Source organism: Aythya marila (assembly GCF_965140915.1).
Source record: "Aythya marila genome assembly, chromosome: 2".
Taxonomy (NCBI): domain Eukaryota; kingdom Metazoa; phylum Chordata; class Aves; order Anseriformes; family Anatidae; genus Aythya; species Aythya marila.
In genome coordinates this window covers 50048894-50072134 of record NC_139043.1, presented here as the reverse complement: position 1 = coordinate 50072134, position 23241 = coordinate 50048894, and the positions used below count along the sequence as shown (strand labels likewise).

The window sequence follows — 23241 nt, the reverse complement described above, 5'->3', positions numbered from 1 at the left end:
TTACACTCCAGGAACTGAGGATGCTGGGCAGTGCAGCACGGGGACATATCACTCCCTAGAATGAAGCACAGACCACTGGGACTTTTGTTCTTCTCTGACTTTCACTTCTAGACACAAGCTGGTGACATGTGGAACTAATTAATAGCTGTAGCAGTGGGAGCTGGAAGGAGGTGAGAGAGACGTGGAGAGTTGGCTGTAGTCTGCTTTGCTGGCTGTGCAAATGGCATTTTGGAATACAGTCAATATGTCCACACAGCTCTCAGTGCTCTTATTTGCCATCACCTGCAGGAATATGTTCATTTCTTAGTCCCCGACACACTTCCTGCCTGAACTGAGAATAAAAGTGGTCTTACTACTGTGAATCCCTCATATAGTTAAATCACAATCGTCCAATGGCTCTAAACTACTCAAGATATGGGATATTTCAAATTAGAAGGCTAATAAACTATAGTTCAATGAAAACAAAGATAAAGCTGAGAGTCAAAAAACATGTCACGGACTCCATGCTTTTAAGTCTTAGGAAAATTTGGAGTGATTATTTCTGTGAGGCTTCCTGGTCACTACTCCAGTGCAAAAAGAGCTTGTCCTGGATGTAATTAGCCAGTCTCCTGGCCAGCCAGGAGAAGGGAACTCCTTCCCTGGTTATAAACACAGCAAAAACAACCCTTTTTCAATTGAAAGAATGCAAAACAGAGTCATGCTTTGCCAAACCATCACTGCTGTAAAGTCCAGCTTGTTGCATAAATGGTAGTAAATCCTGGGCTGCTCCCACTGTCTTTGGGACCACACTAGGTCAGGACCTAGCTACAGTCAGTACCTCCCTCTCTTTCCCACCCAATTGGTCACTGAGCAGAGCCTGTCTGAGAATTGATCTCTTTGTTTGGGCACTTATGCAGTTGAAATTAATGTTTGCATGGAAATAACAAGAAATTTTAAGCTTGAACATACTGCTTAAAATACAGAAAGCTTACTGTGTGCAGGAAAGCCACAGGGGAATGGGGTCTGGTTTTCAGTTTGGAATGGAACAAGTGAGCTGCCCTGCCCTGATCACATCCTTTAGCCAGGAAGTGCGGGAGTGTGCTTTTCTTCCTCTCCCTTTTGTGTACTTTATTTTATTTTATTTTGCTTATTTATTTTATTCTGATTCTGACAAGGTGTTAAGTGATCTGATTCACCCACACTGTTGGACTCTGCTTCAGGTCACAAGTGGGCCACAGGATTTTTGGGAGCACTTCTCATACAGTTGGGGGAGTTCCAAAATCATCCTGTGCCAAGTGGAAAATGAAGCTGTCATCAGTCCAGGGTCAGCTCAGCATAAGGGCAGAAGAGATCCTTCCTCCTACTTTATTTCCTTTTAGTCTGCAGTCCATTTTTTTATTGCTGGAGAATATTTTCAAGAGTAATGAAAACCCTTTTGCAGCATCTCTTGGCTTTAGATCCCAAATCTTTAAAGATATTTCTTATTTTGTCTGCTTGGCTTGAACTTATTCCTCCAAGGGAAAGACAGTTATTAACTTCTTGGTGGTGATTTCACCGGCACAAATTCTCTCATGTTCACAGAGCTTTTATAACAGAATTTTAGTGATATAAGCCACCAACTAATGTGGGGCTATGTTGGGAGATCCAGTCTTTAACTAAAGTGCAGTCATTAAAAGTTTTACTCATTCTTGCTTTTACTTAATTTACACACCACTTCAGAGTTGGATGTGGTAGACACTAGTCAGACATCAATTGTGTCGCCTATATTTCCTAAGTAGTAGTCCAGCTGTGCAAATAATTTACTTTTTTGTTTTGTTTTGGTTTTGTTTGTTTATTTGTTGGTTTACTCAAGGGTGTGGGTGGTTGTTCCAGGTTAAACATTTGGTTTCATTTTAATTTGTTGTTGAATAAAAAGTATAATGTTTTTAAAACCGTTTGAGATTAGAATCCTAATATTCTGTTTTGAAAATCTTGAAATGAGATGTTTTGGCTTTTAGAGATCATTTCTGGCTGTGAGAATCGGAGGAGATCAATATGTAGTTTTGATAAATTTGGGCAATCCAAATTTATATTTTGTTGGCAAATAGCTGAAATGCTATTTAATTACTATTTTACATTGTACAATACCTCCAAATAAATCCATTGCTCATTGCCTGTTCTAAGAAAGTGTACCAAATCTATACCTGCAACAGAATGTTTGTTAAAGCTTTCCTCCCCACCCTTTTCACTTTTTTTTTTGTCTTTTTGTTGTTGTTGTTGTTTTATTTTGTTTGAAAATACATCTGCTAATATTTTTCATGTTGGTTCTAATGCTAAAACAGCTGGCCAGAAACACTCTGCTTGTTTTTGTGTTCATCTCTGCACTCTGTTACACAAAGCAGCTTAAGCAGACAGTAGCAGAAAACCTGACCACTTGCTGAGATCCATCTTTCATTTATTTTATCTTCTTGCCCACATTTATGTCTGGTGACATGGTAGGCCGAAGAAAGAAAGTTGAGAAGGTCAGTCTATTGTGTTGCCTCTGGAGCCTGTGCATTTGCCCTTCCTGAGTTTATTCCCTGAAACATTTAACATGCTGCGTGTTCTGCTCTGGTCTTCAGCCTATTGCTAATGTCATCTCCTTGCCTATATACCACGATTCTCCCATACATTAATGTAACTTTAGGGTGTCTCATCCCAGATTAAAATCCCCATGCCTCAAAGCTTACGTCTGGTTTAACATCATATTCCTTAATCAAAGTTGCTCAATTTTTGTTTGACTTTAACTGCATTCTGACAAATCTCATGGTTCTCTTGCCCTGTGCCACTACCAGTGTCTCATTGAACATCAGCTGGTTACCACAGTGAAAAATCTGAAAGGGCAGACAGCCATGCAAAGCCATGCAGTCATGGTTAGCTTCACTCAGAGCTCAATCTGGTAAAGACAGGCACAACTCACTAGCCTCCTGGACTGTGCATCCATCAAGCCTCACCTAAACTTCTACATCCTTTCCCTTTTAAAATAGTCTCCTTATAGAAATTCAAATGAATGCACATTATGGCTATGGAGGCTGAACATTGTAGCCAAGGTTACGTATATTGGCATAGTGCTTTGAGGATATTTTTGTCTCTTTCAGATGTTGTATTCTATGTCAGAGATCTGGAGCAAAGAAACGAATCTTGCCTGCAGATAGGTGAAAAAAATCACCCTCCTACTGTGTTTAACTTAACTTACCAATTCTTAGAAATGAAATGGTACTATTTTACAATAGCCTAAAAACCTATGCTGACATTATTATTGAAGGCTGTTGGGAGCTTTTATTGTAGAATGATTTTTATTTATTTATTTATTTATTTATTTATTTTAAATGAGGGCAGTGTGAAGCAAACATTTCCACACAACAGGGGGAAAAACCATTTCCCTTTTCATTATCTGTCCCTATTTGCTTGCAGGAAAAGACTTCACCATATATGCACACCTTAGAATTTTATGCTGGGAAGTTTTTGTTCACTCTTGTTCTTTCCACACATAGTAATGTGTTTTCTAATAATTTTACTTTCCTGCAATTTCTGTGTGGGAGTAGGCAGTGCTAGAGATACTACACAGAAAAACATATTTATGCATCTTCTGAGTACTGGGTTGAATGATAACCCCACTGCCAAAAAGCATATTTATGCATCTTCTGAGTGGCAAGGGTTGAATGATAACCCCAGGCATCTCTTTTACACGATCAGTCTCATGGCCTGAAGATAGCACTGAAATATGCTGTGCTGTGCTGCTTTGTGATAACATAGGTGAAATAAACATGTCTGAAAGGGAAAGTAAGTTTAGATGTTGAAATTAAAAATATTTATAAATGCAAAAATATTATTTTCTCACAAATCTTTTTGACCCTGGAAAAATAGGGCTGTTTGTTTGTTTGTTTGTTTGTTTTCCATCTACAAAGTGCATCTGCAAAAATATTAGCCAATATGTAAAATAAATGCTTAGGAGAATATTACTAAGAAGAACAAATAAATCCTGTTGTTTTGGGTTCTAAGCCAGGTTTTAATTTTGGAGATATATGTTATTAGTTGCTAGGTTTTCCTTTCATATTTCCAATAGGAAATTAATATAACTGCCACAGGTTTCCAGTAAGTATGTGGTACTTAAGTCTTGTTAGACTCTGGATTTTTGAGCCTCTCCCTTGCAGGTTTGCTAGTTTCTATGCCATGCTTCATCCACTGCTCCTGAGGTACCTCTTGTGTGATGTAATGAGTGGTATGGGAATCCATCTGAACTCATGCCATTTTTATTGCAGGGCAGAGAGCTTCTTCCCAGGCAGCTGGCAGAAGGAGTGCTGTGGCAGTGACATCTGTTTTCAGCACTGCCTGCTAGAATTCTCCCCTCACTTGATGTGCCATCACTGTCTAATCAAGACATGGAAGTGGTTAATGTTAAAGGGGTTGTCATCAAGAACGCTCTCTACAGCCTGAAGAGCTGTCAGAAACTGTAGCAATGACTATTCTTCAGATGCTGGTTCTCTTGGTATTTTTTTCCACACCTCCTTTTAAAGAGACTGCTGTCTTGCTGATCTATGAACTACTGTGTGTAGCTGTAGATTCATATGCTCAGATAAACTGTTGTGTGACACTTAGGTGGACTGTGAAAGCATAAGATAATATTCTCTGTCTGTCTGTCTCTTTTTTTTTTTTTTTTTTTTTTTTTTAGCCTTGTAAAAACTGCCTGAGTTATACACAGGAACTGATTACCTCACGCACTAGCAAGGCAAATACGAACTCCCTTCCCCCATCTCCCATAAATAATCTTCTACACAACTGTACACAACTGTAGACACTGACATATTTATCTACAGGCCACAAATGCTGAGGTCTTTGACAGTAGCTAGGAGTGAAAAACTAGAAAAACTATAAAAAAAAAAAAAAAAGTGAAAAACTATTAAAAAAAAAAAAAAAAAAAAAAAGATTTAAAGTTCCTTTCCTCTCCTTCCTCAGTTTACATTAACTTATCTGGCTGCAGACCAGTAGACCAGTGAGTATGCCCTCCATGCAATTTGTTCTTTCATAAAACTGAAGTATGAACAGTTACATTTGGGCACATGATGAATTCATTATCTTACTGTCTCCTCCTTTTTTTAGGGGTCCCTGTTTGTGTATCTGACAGCTTTTTTAATCGAGCAGTGTGCTACACAAAGTCAGCTCATCAGGACTGAGAAGGGGAAGAGTGTAAGCCACGATTCCCTTGGCTTTTGTGGTAGGTAACAAGCTATATGGCAAAGTAGGGATGGTTTTCTATGCATTCTGGATGTGAGGTTCAAAGGTAGCTTTCCCAACAGGTCAGTTCTTTGGACATCCTTCCAGGATATGAAGAGACAGTATTGCCTACAAATTAAACCACACTAATGAATTATTTTTTCAGCTTCTCATCCTGAAGAAATCCTTTATTGGGAGTGCAGTATCTGTGAATTCTTAATATATTAAAGACATAAGGTTAATACGTATGCAGCTGAGTTTACTGCCAAGTAACTTACTTAGGATTGGTGCCTCAGCACGACAGTGTAGTTTAACATGGTACAAACATGGCAGTGTGGCTATCATTGGCTAGTCACTACTTTATAATCACTAGCAACTAATAGGTGAAAAACGTAAAATTAAAAACATGTAGCTGCCTTTCTCAGAATTAAACCAAAGAACATGCAACTAATTTTTGCATGATTGCAAAGATTTGCATGATTGAAATTTTGGAAAGAATGTAGTACATTTGTAATAGTGTAAAGATTCAAGTACTTGTCAGAACTTCATCACATTCTTCTCACAATATTAAGACTTTTCTCAGGATGTCAAATGGGAGAGCGTCTGAGATAAAATTCACTAGTTTACTTCACTCCATCTGATTTTCTAAATAAATAAATACATAACAACACCATATATAAATATATTTAAACTCTCTTGGTGACCTTCCTGCAACTCTTGTTTTCAACTTTTACTCTTGGAATCGTAAATGTAGACTTCCTGCATCCTTTCATGGATCTGGACAGCAGGTGGACAGGAAGTCATCACTGAGTAACAGGAAGCAGAAGGATTAGGAAGCAGCCAAAGTCTATTCAGGCATGGTTTTAAAGTCAGCTAGCAACAAGTGCACCAAAACAAGAGGAACTTTTTTCTCGGTGGGATAACCTGAGTCACCAGGAGATTATATTCTGCAACTGGGAAAATTCTTGTTAATCATCACATTTTACCAGTGGTTGTCTGCCAGTAAGCCATATATATTTACCAAAAGGAAAATCAAAGTGGAGTTAAAGGTCTTGGAGAAAACTAAGAATGCAGGATGTTGCTACAGATTCAAGCAAAAGTTAAATTTGATCTACTCTTGATGTCACTGTGTTTTTATTATGAAATGCAGGAAAACAAATCTAATAACATCTTTTAGTTTATGATTAATATAACACACTTGCAGTAGAAACCTTCTAAAGAAAAAGGCCTTGGTCCTTCTATGCTTCTGCTTTTTGTAAACAGGGAGTCATATTTCTGTTGCTATTAAGCTACTGTACCAAATGGTTTGAGTACAGTTCAAAGTTGCTTGCATGTAGCACACTACTAAATGCCAGAGAGTTAAAAGCATTGTAGCATCATCTAGAGGCCAGATATAACAAACTACTGTGCATTGTTAGATACTTTCACTTGAGTAAAATACATAGATGGATGTTAAAAGATAAAGTTACAAGCCGGGTTCAGCAGAGTTTAAATACTGGGAAATAAAAGTGTTCCAATAGATTCCTTACCAGCAGAGTTACAGTGTATAAACACATATACTACGTATTAGTAGGTATGTTTTGAAAAAATTGCATTTTCCCCTAAACCTGTAAATAAATAACCAAATGGAGTAGAATAATTTATAGTCTGAGTTCCATCTATTTACCAATTTCATGGAGAGTTGACAACTTGAATGAAGAGACAAGTCCATATACCTAGTTGCACAACTGCAGCATGTGACAGATTCAATTTGTGTAGCAGCTACAAGACACAAGATTCTCATTTTATTTAATTTATGAAAAGCAAACTTCCTTGTTTCCATGTGCCAGTTGTAGACTTTCTGAACGTATTTAATAGCCACAGAGCATGAATGGCCTTTTTGAGAGTGTTATGAGGAAATCTTGCCACCAAACTGCAGAGGTTTGAGAAATTTGTCAGAAAAGTGTGCATAGGTAACACAGTGGGCTGGAAAAGTGACTTCTTGACTTCAGCAAAGAAGCCTGAATGATTTCAGTGTACAACTTCTATTGTCATGCAGTGGAATTTGGAAGATTCTCCTGAGAGTTATTTGAAATTTGTTTGAAAACAAATTTTAATGTCTGCCTTTTTTTATTCAAGTAACTGAGGGTGCCTTAGAAATGTCAGAAAGTTATGTAATTTTCATGTTGTAGAATTGGAACACACTGAGAATTGAACAGATTGCTGATTTGTTCAAACTGATTTGCTCAAATTCATATGTTGAATGGGCAAAGTTGAAAATGAAGCTAGTTCCCTTGTATCTTATTCCCGTGTACTGAGGCCCACTGGCCCCTGTAAGAGTAAGGTTGATATGGCTGACCAAATTAATTGTCTACAGATGTATGTGAGGCTAGACATATGAATGCAGGAGTACTGGCCTGTTGTACAGATTTACTGCCCTTGAAAGCTAGCGTTTCTTTCTGGGACATTATATCTGGCTCAAATTAGAAAATCTCATGAGAAGTCATCACTGCAGATTGTTACATTGCACTGGCAATCTCCTGAGAAGATGGGCTTTTCCTTTTTCAGTCTGAACAAACAAAATAGGCCAGCTGAGACAGCAACCAATGAGCAATTGCCAGATATGATGAACTAAGGAGAAAAGAGGCAGACTAACTGAAGTACTCTCTTATGTGCTTTTTGCTTTGTGTGCTGTTGAAGTTTTGGTAAATACCTCTGCAAGGGTCAGTTGCAGGGGAGGGTCTTCTACTTAAACCTCAGAAGCCACTGGGCATGTCAGTGCAGGAATAGGATTGTTGTTCTTTTGGAAGCCAAAGATCCATCTTTGAAACAGTCTCCTCTTTAAATGCAAAGTTTTCATCAAAACAAATCTCACCAGCTGACACTGTGTCTGCACATCCCTAAAATGTAAGGCCTTGGGTTCAGGTTTCAAATGCAAAGACTCTTGTTTGGGCCTTATTTCCCAGCAGAGATCTGTGCTTGTGCCTGTATCCATGTTTGCTGGGAACAGAGATTTGCTTGCTACCTTGTATAATGTTGGTTTGTCTAAAACTATCCTGTTCCAAATACTAATATAAAATATTAGAAAGTATTATAATCCATGAAACTGATATTATTAAACAAATAGCCACATTTAAACTGAAGAGTTCAGAAGCCTGAGTTTATAAAATAGAGAATTGAACTTGTTACATGCAATTACATCTATTTATAATTAAAAAGGCACATGCAAGTCTTTAGATAGTCATGTTTAATCAGCTGTATAAATATATTGAATTAAAAAAATTAAAACTTAGGGTTCTTGTTTAACAAATGCTCCATTTTGCTTGTATTTGGAATGGCATTCAGAACATTAAAAGCATGTTTATTTTAGAGATGTTCCTCCATATGTAGGGTTAATAGAAGAGTATCTTATAAAGAAAGATAAGAAGTAGAAATTAGATTCTAAAATTAGTCTTTCACTGATTTTAGCCTATATCTTTTTCTTTCATTGGGACTTTCACTTGGAAAATTTCATAATTAACCCTTTGCCATTTCAAATTAGATTTTTCTACTAAAAAGCACAATACTAAATTAGAACAATTAATGTGATAAAGCTTATCCAATAACACTTTCTAGACTAAGAATAGTAAAAAATAACACAAAGAAGCCAGGCAATTAAAAATATATGTGACTTGGAAGTAAAGTAGGGAGAAGTACAAAGACAATTGAGATCATTGTTGTCATTTCATAAACACATGCATATAAATTATTATTTTCAAACCTTGGTGAGGTGTATTAGTTTAAAACCATTAACCCACCAGAGCGAAACCTCTACGTGGAAACAATAGGATGTGGTCCCATTTTGTACTACCTGTATCGCTTTTTTTTTTTTTTTTTTTTAATTAGGGATGGACTGTGATTAGATCTTGCAGTAGAATTCAGATATTTTCTGTGATAGCTGTTTGATATTATCTAACAGATATTTTCTGTTTGATAGCTGTTTTTTATAAGGGTTTTAATCCCACTGTGAAACACTCAGCTCAACCTTTGTAGAAATTATTGATTTGTAGTTTAAATTTCAACTCTGACAGTTTTAAGAAGATAGATCTAGGATTTTGGCTTCAGTATTCAGATTTCTGTGAGGAATGATGCTCAAAACCCATTGACAATTGGTTTTAACCACAACTTTACTTTGATGAGTAATAGTTTCAGAAGTGCCTGAAGCGCTGCTCAGGTTCAAGGGTTTCCTCTTGTTGGTTCCCTCTTGTTGGTTTCCTCATTACAGCAGATCCATGAACATGTCATTAGCAGTGTTTAAAAATTTGGTCTGAGCACCAGACCCTGATGTGACTTTTTGTCAATGTACACATGCATTTTTGAAGTCTCCTAATATTATTGTTTCTTGCCACTACAATATTGCATGCATAAGAAACAGTGTGACCAGCAGGGCTAGGGAGGTGATTGTCCCCCTGTACTTGGCTCTGGTGAGGCTGCACCTCGAGTACTGTGTTCAGTTTTGGGCCCCTCGCTACAAGAAGGACATGGAGGTGCTTGAGCGGGTGCAGAGAAGGGCGACGAAGCTGGTGAGGGGCCTGGAGAACAAGTCCTATGAGGAGCGGCTGAGGGAGCTGGGCTTGTTCAGCCTGGAGAAAAGGAGGCTCAGGGGTGATCTTATTGCTCTCTACAGATACCTTAAAGGAGGCTGTAGCGAGGTGGGGGTTGGTCTATTCTCCCACGTGCCTGGTGACAGGACGAGGGGGAATGGGCTTAAGTTGCACCAGGGGAGTTTTAGGTTGGATGTTAGGAAGAACTTCTTTACTGAAAGGGTTGTTAGACATTGGAATGGGCTGCCCAGGGAGGTGGTGGAGTCACCATCCCTGGAGGTCTTTAAAAGACATTTAGATGTAGAGCTTAGGGATATGGTTTAGTGGGGACTGTTAGTGTTAGGTCAGAGGTTGGACTCGATGATCTTGAGGTCTCTTCCAACCTAGAAATTCTGTGATTCTGTGAATATATCATGTATGTATCAAAGTCAGCAATATCAACCTAGTGAGTGGTCAGAATACTTGCCTATTCAGAGATAAAAGTTAGATGAAAAATATGATAATGTGGAAATGTTTTCATTTTTTGTTATTTGTTTTTTGTTTTTAAATGAGAAAATGTAATAAACACACAGAAACACATACATGTAGATATGTACATATCCTTGTGTGCCAATAAATGTATAAGATAAATCACAAAGCTATACATCTTATACCTAGCAATGCAGCTTACTTAGGAATACAATACAGGGATATAAATAATATACTTCAGTGATGTGTGAGCATTCTACATACAAGCACTCACTAGATCTGTTGATTTTTTTCCCATCTATAGGAAGCTTTGAGACTGGTTGCAACTGGACAAGACTGAGGATTGTCCAACACAGGTCAGCAGTTTTTGTCATGGCCAAACACTTCTGGCAGTTCGGCTGCTTGTTCGGTTTGTGGTAAGTCCTACGGACTTAGGTAACAGTAATAAGTAAATGCAGAAAATGCACCTTGAAATGTAACCCTCTGTATGACCCCAAATATCTGCAAGGCTCTAGGTAGGAGTGACTTTGCTGTTTAGTTGCTGTCCCATCTGCTTGATGTAGCAGTGGGAGAATGAACTTCTTTCACTCTGATAGAGGGGAGGGATCCAGCCCTTTATCCACCTTCATCAGGTCCAGCTATCTCCCTTTTAAGTCATTATAAGGTTTCCCATGGCCACAGCAACATTCTTAGAAAAGAACTGAGGAATGTGACTTTGCTGAAAAAATGACTCTCCCATTCAGAAATGAAACTCTAATCAGATGGTGTCTTTAATTATTTTTTAATTTAATTTAATTTAATTTAATTTTTATTTTATTTTATTTTAATTTTTTTCTTCTGAGTTTATTTTCTACTATCAGCACCAGAAACTGTCATTGCGTATGATGTAATGTGATGCTAAGGAAATACAAGCAAGTGCAGACACAAGGATTCCTCATTTCAAAAACTAGCTTCCCAGAATAGAAACACTACATAAAGTCATTGTCTGAGTTTGTGGTGGCTTAAATATTACATTTTATTTACCTAATTTAATATTTAATATTTTTGTCCAACTCATTTCTGAATTCTATGAAATCTTTCTTCTCTACCATCTTCTAAAATGTTTCTCTTTAGAGAAGTTACATTCCTTAGTTTTACCACTTCAAATCCTACAGCAGTTTAGCTAGACTGAGACTTCCTGGACACTTTAATAATACTGGGAGGTCCTTGAATTGGTATATATTTGTGGCAATTTTTTTTTCTTCTTCTTATTATTATTATATTTAATATTAGTGTAAAAGATGGTGCTGAAACAGTTTTTTGTAGGACCTCATTACCCAACAGACTAGAACTGTAGAACATGTAAATATAAATGTTAGTTAAGAACAAATTTTCCAATGTTGTTAAAACAATTAGTTTAATATAGAACAACTGTAACATTGATGTGTTGAATGGCATTGATTCAAAAATGCTGTGCCAGACCTTAGATGGTCATAAATAATATTCCCTTCTATACATACACATACACAGGAAGAAAAGGGAAAAAAAAAAAAAAAAAAAAGCAATTCCAATCTTTGGAGGATTTGTTTAAACAGTACAGACATATGCTACTGTACTTAGGGTGTTCAAAACTCAAAGGACACATAAAACATTTTGTAGCCTTGGGAACATTTTCAGAAAAAGAATGAATGATTTTAAATTGTGAGTGTAGCATTTCACTGTTTTCATCTTATTTTCTAGACATTTTATTTTGAGAGGTTCATTTTTCCCTCTTAATGTGCCTCTGCTGTCTCCAGCGAAATGTAATGCTTATGCAAGAAATAACTGTCCTGCTGTCTGAAATCCCTATGCAACAAGTTCAGTGTAAATGTTTCTCTTGCTGTTCTTAAGAGCTGTAAAACTTAGCTGATGAGGACATAAGCCAATCTTTAACTAGAATAAATTTTCTCTTTGGGCATAGTTGTTTACTGGTAGCTGGCAACAAATAACAAGTGGCCAAACAGATGTATGCAGCTGAATCAAAGCAAATCTGAAATAGGAAACATCTTACTGGTTCTTCCCCTCCTCTTTTGACTCCTGGCCTTTAAGTACCTGAAGCAATGAGTGGTCTGCGTATAACGGGCTCAGGTCTGGTAACACTCCACCCTGTGTACCATTCATGGTGTCTCTAGCAGAGAGAAGCAAATACAAAGTACTTTATGTAGATTTTTTTTTTTTTTTTTTTTAATTAATGTGGTTTAGAGGGGTATTTGCAGCTAGGGAAGGTAGAGTTCTGTTAAAATGTGCATGGCAGTTGTGGTCAATACTTATATGTAATTGACTTAAATGAGTCTACTTATATGTTTAAGCAGAACTTGTGTTTGGGCCTGTTAAGTGAAATCTGTTCTTGTGACACTGAAGTCAGCAGCACTATTATCCATGAGAGCAGAAGCAGAGTGCTTTGTCATATTAGCGATTATGTACAACAAGACTAATGCTGTGAGGGACCCACTCACTCTCTGTTATCCCTTAAAAATCCTAAACAGTGAATAGGTGATCTAGCTGTTTAATTGAAACCTATAATTGAGAAAAATTGATGAAATGCCACATTCCGTTAAATATCATAAATACGTAGCAAAGTAAACAAAATCAAAATCTCAATGCACGTACATTACTTTATGACTATTTCTGAGTTAATAGAAAGCATAATAGCACAGGAAAACTAGATTATACCTTATGGGAGAATAACATTACCTGAGTAATTATGCTTAAACTCTGATTTTTATAAGTTAAATTAAACTTGACTAGTTGTTTTGCAATATATATATTTATATAATATAATTAAATAGAGGCCTCTTAACAATTAAAGTAAAATATATCTATTATAAAAAATCTTCTGATGAAGATTTTAATAGAAAAATAAAACTGGAAGAGAATAAAACTGTTTTAAATACATGAGCTGGATCATGCAATGGAAAACTACATAAAACTGGTGTTCTGGTCTTATTGCTGCATATCATTCCAAACATATGTTTTTTCCATTTCTGAGATCCATATAATAAAATATTAATGGAGAAATGAAGTGACTCCTTGAGAGAGAGGGAGGATGTTCCATATGGGAGCTAATTTTACAATGCTCTGAGACCTTGGGGGCAGTTTTGCCCCTGACTTCACATAAGGAGGTCATGGGCAAAGCCTCTCTGAGGGCTGCTGAGTTCAGAAATCTGTTTTGCATGAAACAACCTACAAGATTATAAACCTTCACTAGTAAAATGGGAAACAAAGTCTACCAAGGTTTATATGCACCAAGGGAGGTACAGTCTCTTTTGTTTCTTGATCCTGTAACATAAGATACATACTAATGCAGTCTGTATCTTAGTACTGTAGTGCAGTGTTCTTGCAGTGCAGTGTCTGCCTGGGCTATTCCAGCCATAGGTTTGAAAGCAGCTTCTGTTGAAAGTGTTCTTCATGCAATTACTGGTGTTTAATGAAGGTACTCACTGCAGAATATCAGTGGGCTTCAAGGGGCATCATTGTTTTCTGACCAAAGCCTTCAGAGCTTGACAGTGATGTAGCTGGCCATGAACACTCACTTCTCAGGACAATTTGACAAAGAAAAAATTCTCCATGTTTTTACATAGAGATTAAGGATCTTTATCTCTCTGTCTCTCTCATTAGAATTATATATATGTGCTTCTTTTTTGAGATTTTTTTAATCAGAAAGTGATATTAGACACTTACAAGTTTTACTGACTGCATGTTACTATGACTTCTGTCTCCTGTAAAACAAAACAAAACAAAAAAACAGTCAAGACAGATCCCATGGGAAATAAAACGTAAATCAGCAAGAGTGAACTACTGGAACAGATAATACAAATTTACCATCTTTTGGAATTCCTAATACATTCCTAAAAGATAAAAAGTCTATTGAGATAACTCTAGTTCTTGTCAGTTGATCATAATTGTCTCACAGTTATAATACTCTCTACAGGGCCCTACCATAGTCATATCCCATGCTTTCTGTAATACAAAACTTGTACTCCTCACTGGGTACCTTCTGGGGAGAGATGGCATTGTATCTCAGTGCATTACAGCATTGGAGGATACTCCCAGACTTGTGGTATAATGTAAAACTAACAAACAAGCAAACACATAACAACAACAACAACAAAACTTTAAAGTCTGAAAATACTATTGTCAAACTTTTTAATAAGAAAAGACACTCATTATTTTTAAATACTTTTGTTAGACATTCTCATTACAGAAAGTGGGTATATGAATTGTACTTAACTTAGTAATTATTGTTTTAAAGAGATTATTTCTTCAGTAACAGTGCCCTAAAAGTAATTTCTTAGACTGGATTTAACAACAGTAGGTATAAATAGTAATCTAATTATACTTAGGAGAGATTTATAGCTCTCATTACTACCGCTTTAAAATTTCAAAGGGACTGACATGAGCAATCAACACATCCCATACTGTGAATTCATCTTACCATTGTAAAAACTACCTGCCATTTGCTTTTCCGCAGAATGGTATGTCACACTGCACATATTATTTCAGGAATTAGTGATGCATGCGCATAACGTATGCATTTTGTTCAATGCTATCGTATAAACCCTGAATTCTATTTCATAAGAGAGCTTAGATATCCAGTCCTACAGTTGCTTCCTTTGTTTTGTTTCTTCAGATATATTTTCTCTTTCTGGATTTGTCAACCAACTTTCTATGAATGGCTTGGTGTCCCTATGTGAATTACACACCACATGGACAAATGATACTAAAAGCATATCACTAGAGTTTTAAATTCAAACATATTTATTTGGAAAAAAACTGATCTGAAGATGCACTGTGTATATCTGAAGGTGTTTTTTATTTACTTAACATAAATTTCTTGCATGCAATTCCAAATTTTCTGACTACCCTTTTTCTACTAAAAAAGCAGGGAAGGTATATGGAATTAAACATGGATTTAAAGTTCTCCATTTGGTGTAATTATTACCTTTATTATTATTATTATTATTATTATTATTATTATTATTATTATTATTATTATTATTATTATTATTATTATTATTATTTATTAAAGTTGAAGAATATCTAGCCGGTCAATATCTGGACACAAGCTGGGGACCAAATAGCTAGTTTAGATGTACTCAGCCTGTTTTGGGGTGAGGAAGAGATGTTAGATAGGTTATATCTAACCTTGATTCTAGCATATCCTTTTTCCTAATTCTTTGACTTTGCAAATTCTACAGTAGTCATTGAGTATTCTTTGTGTTTATGTGTAATTTCTCCTTGTTTTGAAAATGGGACCAACGGTCTTATAGAGTGGTTAATCACAATGGTTAATCATAACTGCTCAGATTTCTACTGTTTGACTTAATGGAATAATTGTTTATAGGTTGTTGTCCTGTGAGAATGGTTATCAGATAAACATGAGATATCTTGATGTTTGTATTTGTAATGGTCATACAAAGTTGGATGCTGGGCTTCACTTCTGGCTCTGGAGGAGCACAGTCTCTACTGGGCACAAACTTTTCTGTTCAATTCCTTTTCAGCAACTTGATCCTTTTTTCTCTTTCTCTTCTAATCTGTTTCTGTCATGTCCTCATTTCCTCACCAGGCATCTTCTCCAGCCTAAACCTCCTACCTCAAGAAAGTGATTTTCTCTATCTTTTGCTCTCCAGCATTCTCCCAGTTACTAATGCATTTGCCTAGACATATCTGTATGCCTGTTTTTCTTGTGCCTCACTCTGTTGGTTTTACTATTCAAATTTTCCTCCTATCCTTTCTGCATTAGAATGAGATGGTTTCCTGCCACATGCTGCTAGCAGGGAGATTGCTGAGGGGGGTGGAGAGGGAGAGAGACAGGTTCTTGGTCACAGTTCCAGCCATTACAGCAAAATCCTGGCTTTGCCAGCCACAGCAGCCTTGGGCTGGAGAGTATTCATTTACGTTGCACATGTGCAGTCCAGTGAGTCTGGGGAGCTCTGAGGGAATGGAACATATTCACTCACTCTCTAGGAGAGGCACATGTGCAGCCTAGGAAGGAGTTGATACTAGGAACTATGAGAGCCTCAAAGACATTTAATGCAGAAAAAAAATCTTCAGAGACTTTTGGCTGACAGAATCTAAAGTTTCTAATGACCCTGTGTAAGTTGGGATTTTCCTTCTCCTCCCTTCATCCCTCAGGTTGTAACTTTGTAGAAGAAACAATGAAGGCATGCCACGATCCCACTGACTGGGGGCCTTTACAAAAAGAAAACATCAATATGATTTTTTAATATTACAAATTATTTTCTTCATTGTTGGAAGCAGCCAAATTTTTTAGGGTAAATTCCCATTCCCTCCTTCCTGCGAGTAATATGGTTGGCCTCTGCTATGTTACATTTGGGAAAAACCTTATTTTCTGGCCTCTTCAGACCATCTCATAAGCTTTTAAAGGGATTTAATTAAGTAACTTTGTTCTTATAATAAAATTACCTAACTTCCTTCATGTCTTCCTTTCTAACTTCAGTGGGCTCTCAGATTTCTTGTGTGCTGCCACTCTTTGGGCTGTGTGGTCATGAATAGAGGTGATGTATTGTTATGATTAAGTGAAATGCACGTAGTTGATTAGCTTTTCATGGGACAGCCACCCAGAGCACTGAAGTTATTGAGCGGGAATGCAATACTGAGGAAACCTTCACCTAGATGTTCCAAAATGGAGAAAAGAAGCTGCCAAGTGTAAATGAAAAGCATTTGGTCTGAATGCTGGGGATAATTGTCTCCTTCGTTCACCAGGTTTAGATATAGTCTGCATTGCTTGGATGTTTATTTTGTATCATATTCTTGTTCCATCATTAGGCTATTATGTGCAAGTCTCATTAAGCATGCTTGTTGAATACTCTTACTCACCCGTGTGGAACAAATCTTCTGATCAATAGCTCTCCATATATTACTATAACCATACAAAGATCTGTTTCTCTCTTTAAACCAGTTTTATACTGCTGTCATTTTGCTCAAGGCAGTATTGCATGTAGATGTAAATAAGACAAGAACAATGTCTACTGCCCATGCAAAAAAGAAAAAAAAAAAAAAAAAAAAAAAAAAAGGGCAAGAATATTAGTACTAAAGCATCCCTGAATAGCAGTTACCCTATGTGCTATGTGCTCCACCCTTTTACACTATTGAGGCTCAATGGAGGGATTTTTATTTTTTTTAAATTAAATTTCACATAGTTAAGAGCACCACATTCACAAAAGAATGTATATAAACACAGACTTGTACATGTACACACACATGTGGACGTGTGTACATGCTCATGCAGAAAGTTACATATGTGAATGCATATGTGTGGACACACACACACATGCATACATAGTCTGTCAAAGACTCAGAAGAAACTTCCTGTCTGCAAGTTTTTATCATAGCTTTTTCTAAGATTAGCAGAGGAGCTCTTCTACACCTCTTCTGACAAAAGATGCAGAGGAAATTCTGTTCTCATAGACTCAGAGAAAAAACATCAGAAAGAGACTGAGATCTTTATGCTTATCCCAAACCTTAAGGAAGGATGTTATACTGTTTTCACTCTTATTTCTCTAACCTTATTTAAAACAAAACAAAACAGAAACCCCCCACACCTTAGAAACATTTTCCTGATGTTTACTATACATCTCCCCAGCTGCAGTTTAAACCTATTGTTTTGTACTACTCCTTGTGAGTAAAAACAGTTGATTCTTCTGTGTCACACTTTGCCATAATTAAAAAGTCGTGATGTTCCTCCAGAGAGACCTCTTACATAGACTAAATAGTCCAGTTCTTTCTATACAGTCCAGGTCCTTCTCCTCTGGACACTCTTTCAGAGGCTGTCATCCTGATGGAACAGTGCTCCTACAGCTGACACAGTGACCAGCTAGGTCACCAGAAAAATGAAAGGCTAGGAAAAATGAGAAAGTTCCTAAGGCTGCCTTTCTTAAAATGCTCCTATTTTTGCATCTTTAATCAATGTATGGTATTTTTTGAAACAGCCTGACCTTGCTGACTCATATATAGTTTGTAATCTCCCCAGATCCTTTTCTGCAAAGTTTCTGATTTGATGGCTTTTCCTCGTATTATATTTATAGAGTTGTTAATTCTGCTTTAAGTACAGGAGTTTGAACTAGTCTTTGCTGATCTGTCTGTATTTCAGAGTATTGCTCCAATGGGTGAAGAGCTTTTTCATTCCAGGTCACAAATATATTCTTCTATTGTCCAAGTCCTTAATGAAACTTTATAGTATCAGGGACTTCAGTATGCTATGTTTTAAAAATATTTCCTATTGTACTGTGAATGCTGATAACCACATTTTAAATACATCTTCCAGTCAATTGTGCACCCTTCTCAGAGTAATTTCATCTAGGCTGTATTCTCTATGGAATACAGAGGTTTAGTAGAAGATTGATAAAGGTCTTACTGAAGTCACAATCTGTAGCTTTCCACGGGCATTTGTGGAGACGGTATCTGTTGCCTGCCACAGTTATCAGATCCCACTGATCTATTTGTCACTGAAGGGTGGATGAATTACCGAAGATTTTCATTATTGATATGAATACTTCAGTAGAATAAGGGAATAATTTGCCTTTTTACACATATCCAAAACTGGAAAGCCAGCTTCAGTGATCATGCAGTAGCTGTGTCTAGTAATAGAACTAATTTTGATATCCCAATATACGAATTTATGTGTTGTTTTAAGGTATTGGAAATACTATTGTTGGCATTTCTTCACCAGAACTAAATTAACAAGCAACTAGCTTTGAAATTGTTGCTGGATAGGTACAGTCATTCATTCAGTACCAGCATGGTAGCATAGTCTCTTCAAGAATTCCTGGTAGGGTTGAAAATGTAAATAGTGTCACACAAGAAACTCCTGCTTGTGTCACTGAGAATCCTGTCTATAGAGAACTTCCATGGAAGAGTCTTTCGCCTAGTAAGTCAGTGAAGAAGACTTAAGTAGAGCACACTAAAAGTAGTCAAAAATTCACATCAATAGAGGGGAAGGAAAGAATATTCTGTCTATGTGTCTCCTTTTCTCTCTCTCTCTCTCTTTTTTTTTTTTTTTTTTCTCTTTGAATCAACAATTGAAAAGGTACTCAGAGGAAACTGTGGAGGTACAAAATGTAGGCACTAGATATTGCAGAACAGTGTTATTTTTTTTTATATGGTGAGGCTTGGAGTTCAGTAGGTTTGTTCACATCAAAATTCACTGCTAAATTCTATTATTGTAATAAATGTTCTTCTGTGCCAATATTAATGATTGCAGGTGGCAGTAAAACTTCTTTGGATTCAATTCTTTATGCAAGTGTAAAAGAGAAAAGTATGAGACTGACTGTGTGTTTTTTGTTGTTGTTTTGTTTTGTTTTTTTTTAAACACCAGCATTTGCTGCTGGGCTTATGAAATGCATCCCTTCTATACTTAAAAAACAAAAGTAAAAACTGACACTTCATACTAATGATAAGAGAAACTTCTTGTTTTTACTTCAGCCTCACTTGCTGCTGGTTGGGAAGTCTGGTTCAGCAAATTGAAACCTTGATTGGTTAAGTGTTTTAATTTGTGCATTACTTAAAGTCTGTGAATGGTCCAATTTTCCTTTGTGGGGTTATTTGTATGTGTAAAAGATGTTAAATATGTGCTTATTCATGCACTCTTCTTGGGTGTTGTTCTTCTCAAATGAGGAAAGATGCAACTGAAATTAACCATTTTGTTTATAAAGCAGAAATTTGATCACAGAATTATTCATGACCAATCTGAAGATTGTTTTTCCACTAACAGAAGGCTAATTCTTTCTGATGAAATGTGCTCTGGATGGCAACAATGGTGTAGTTTTAAGCCCCTTGTTTTCAGGTCCTGAAATTGGTAGAATTGGTGCATAGCCCTTTCTTGGTTAGCGCTGTGGAGCTGTAATGTCTAGCAGGGAGGCTTGTTTTTCACATGCCTTATGGTATGCCCTCACTTTACACCTAACTGTATCCGAAGCCCATCACACGGCTGGTGGAACATTTTGTTTACAGTTGATTCCTGGGGTGTAATGTCAGTGTGACTCAAAATTGCTTTGTCTGGGGACATTGAGTCATGGATATTTTTTCTTTATTTCTGGCACAATGCTAAATTATGTTCTTGACGGCTGGCTCAGTATTTTTGGAGAGCCAGAGTTTATGCACTAAACACAAGTTATAAATGAACTAGAGATTTGTGATGCAAGGCCTAGGAATATACTTCTTGCTGTTCATAAGAGGGCTTACAAGTGTATATGGATGATGTCGTTATCTTAAGTCTTTTGACTGTATTCACTCATTCCTTGAAACAGTAATAAAACAGTGGGATTTCCAGATGCTGGGCTTTCCTTCTTCCTCAGAATTTTGGATTATTTAATTGCTAGCCATACCTGAGATAAATTGCCTCAGGAAAAAAAAAAAAAAAAAAAAAGAATTTGAACAAGCTTTTTTTTTTTTTTTTTTTTTTTTTCTTTTCTGTTTCATTTAATAATAAAGGGGTTGTCTACTGGCTTCTTCATGATAGCTGAGGATTCTCCATCCTACTGGAATCACTCTATCCAGTGAACAGCTGAGACCTCTTAATTCATACAGTGTCAGCCTTGGTCAAGCTTTCTTTTGAAATGCAGTCTTTTGCACTGTGTCTGCAGTCTGTGTTATTCCTAACCAGAAATTCTTGGCTTATTATACACCTTTCACTTTCTATATCAAAACTGATGGAATACGTTGCCACTCCTGATGATGTAACATTGTCTTTTGCACTGATGTTCTATTCCCCTTAGAACTCCAGACTGCTGGAAATGTTAAAATGCCCCAATATCAAACATACACAGGTTTACATGAGGATTTCTATATTTTCTTGTTATCACCTGAAAAAGGAGAAATTTGCAATCATTTGGCTCTTCTGAAATCTTTTAATTTTGTTACGTTTGAACCTAATGTTTTTAAGAAGACAAACTGAAAACCTTGCTCCAAATGCTTATCAGATGAACTACAACCACAAATGATATTAAACACAAGGGCTAGTCATTTTGGCAGAGTTGAACAATGTATAACAAAGAGTCACTTGGTTCATGAGACCAGATTAAGTCTGAAGCAAAACCTGGGAACTACATACAGGGTAGAGATGTCAACACTGAGTGCTTCAGCTGATTACGATATCGTGTTGTGTGAATTCAGTTGCTAGTCAGATATAGTCAATGACTGATGTTTTCTTGTTCCTAGCAGCACTCTCTTTGTAGTTTAAAACATGTTATTTCGCTGATAACTCTGAGAACCAATAACGTTTTAATGGCTATACTTTCCTAACTACCAACCACAACCAGCATATTTTAGAAAGTCCAGATGAACTTAGACTGCTCTATATCTTAGAGCATATCTATATACTTAGATATACTTAGAGTATATCTAGATACTTAGATATACTAATATATATATACTATAGATATACTTAGAGTGTATCTATATACTTAGACTGATCCTTGTATCTATAATACAAGGATCATGGGAGCTCTGAAGCCTGAGTTAGCTTTAGCCACTGTTAGTTAAATCCATTAAACTTCCAGGTGCTCAAATCAACTTTGTCAAGAGTATATCAGAGAGTTTTCTTTAATCTCGTATTCTTGTCATTCCCTTTGGTCTGACTTGATTGATCTCTTTGAGGATTCTTCTTGAAGTTCTTAAAGAGTTCATTATTCATGGAGGTCAGGCTTCAGACAGGCTTCTTCGAAATGAAGAGATCCCTATTCCAGAACAGACAGTGCGTATGAGCGTTTTTAAGTGGTGCAATAGTGGTCTTTTGTGTGCTGGAGATTAAATATCATCTTATAAGACATTGCTACGGATGCTTTGCCCTGCTTTAATCATGAAAGATGGCGATGGCATGCTTTCTACATCTGAGTTATAATTAAGATGACTGTTACATGTCTGGACTAGATAGTGTACAGGACAGAACTGGAGCTTATAAATTTGTGATAGGGCTCACACTGTGCTGGGGCTTAGGCAGGAGGATGTGTATCTAAAGTAGAACAGTCATGCAGCTTTCAAAGAAGGAACTGGCTGCCCTACCTATGACCCTTCCCTGCTGGCTAGGTGAGAAGAAAAAGTAACTTTTAAAGCCTACCTTCCTAAGTTCAAAGGAGGAAGGAACTGGGAAAAGGACAGAAGGAAATAGAAACAAAGGAATTAAAAGGGGCACTCACATACATTCAAATTGCTGATCCCTGCTTTTGGAAACTCATTTCACTACCTTGGTTAGCTGAATCATGAGGTTGTTTTTATATATTCTCCCAAGACATTCAAGTTCTCAAAGAATTATTGGCAGATTTCCAGTTTTTCTCCGGAAATCTTTTCCACTCTCTCTCTAGGATTTCAGCATGGGATTTACTGTCAGATTTTCATGGCCTGATTCATAGCAAATTTTCACATCCCCTACGTAGGATACTTTAAACAATTTACCCAGGGAGAGACTGGATATATGTAGGGCAGTGACCGGAGTTGGACATTTCTCAGCTTCGTTTAGAGAAGAGAGGGAGAATGGAATTTTCATAAGAAAACATTTCTCTAACAAGTTCATGTGTTGACTTCTGTAGTGCTCAACACCTACACAACTCCTCACAGCACAATGACTGACTACCTTTTTACTGTAATTATGTGTCTTTCCTGCTTCAAGGTTCACTAAAACCTTTTTGTTATATAACTCAGTCATTCTGTACTTTAAACCTGATGTCAAGTTCTGACATGGATATGAACTTGCAGTCAAACATCTGCCCTGGAAAGTCATCAGGCTCGTTCCCAAGTATCTTTGTTGTAGGTTCGTCTGTCTTGTCAGAGTTCAAAAGAGCACTTTTTTTTTTTTTTTTTTCTCCCATCTTGCTCTTGCCTCCCTTAAAACCCATTCCTTGTAATTCTACTTGAATTCTTGACTCTCTGACAAAGCCTTCTGATGCTGTCAGCACAGTCTTTCTCTCTCTCTCCCCCCTGTATTTCCTAGAGAAGATGAGAAAAAGATTACCGGAGGTATTAATTA

General features: G+C 36.8%; 1 long non-coding RNA gene across 2 annotated transcripts in view; it reads left to right on the top strand.

The window, feature by feature from the left end:
• LOC309875099 overlaps positions 1–23241 on the top strand; it is a 262498-nt gene that overhangs the window by 67299 nt on the left and 171958 nt on the right. Inside the window, exon 2 of one of the 2 annotated variants that reach the window (XR_014316978.1) lies at positions 10546–10657. This is a non-coding gene — a long non-coding RNA (uncharacterized lncRNA). Of the gene's footprint in view, positions 1–10545; positions 10658–23241 lie in introns of those variants that run through there. The other variant, XR_014316979.1, reaches the window with a different exon arrangement.